This window comes from Buceros rhinoceros, unplaced genomic scaffold (assembly GCF_000710305.1).
Source record: "Buceros rhinoceros silvestris isolate BGI_N320 unplaced genomic scaffold, ASM71030v1 scaffold31191, whole genome shotgun sequence".
Taxonomy (NCBI): Eukaryota; Metazoa; Chordata; class Aves; order Bucerotiformes; family Bucerotidae; genus Buceros; species Buceros rhinoceros.
This window is the reverse complement of record NW_010394128.1, coordinates 1-219: the sequence shown is the minus strand read 5'-3', so window position 1 is coordinate 219 and position 219 is coordinate 1.

Here is a 219-nt window from a genome sequence, read left to right as displayed (position 1 = left end):
TCCCCACATCAGCCATGCCAGGAACCCCAGGCAGCATTCCCAGCTCCAGGCACCACTGCCTGGGCTGTCCCCATCCCTCATCTCTGGTTTAGTGGCCTTTGGATCAAGCCCTTAACTAATTTTTTTCCGGTTATTCATGTTTCTCAGTGGTCACAGTCCCAGTGCAGCCTCCACATTCAGCATAGATCTCATCCACCTCTAGTTTTTTTTATAAAATAA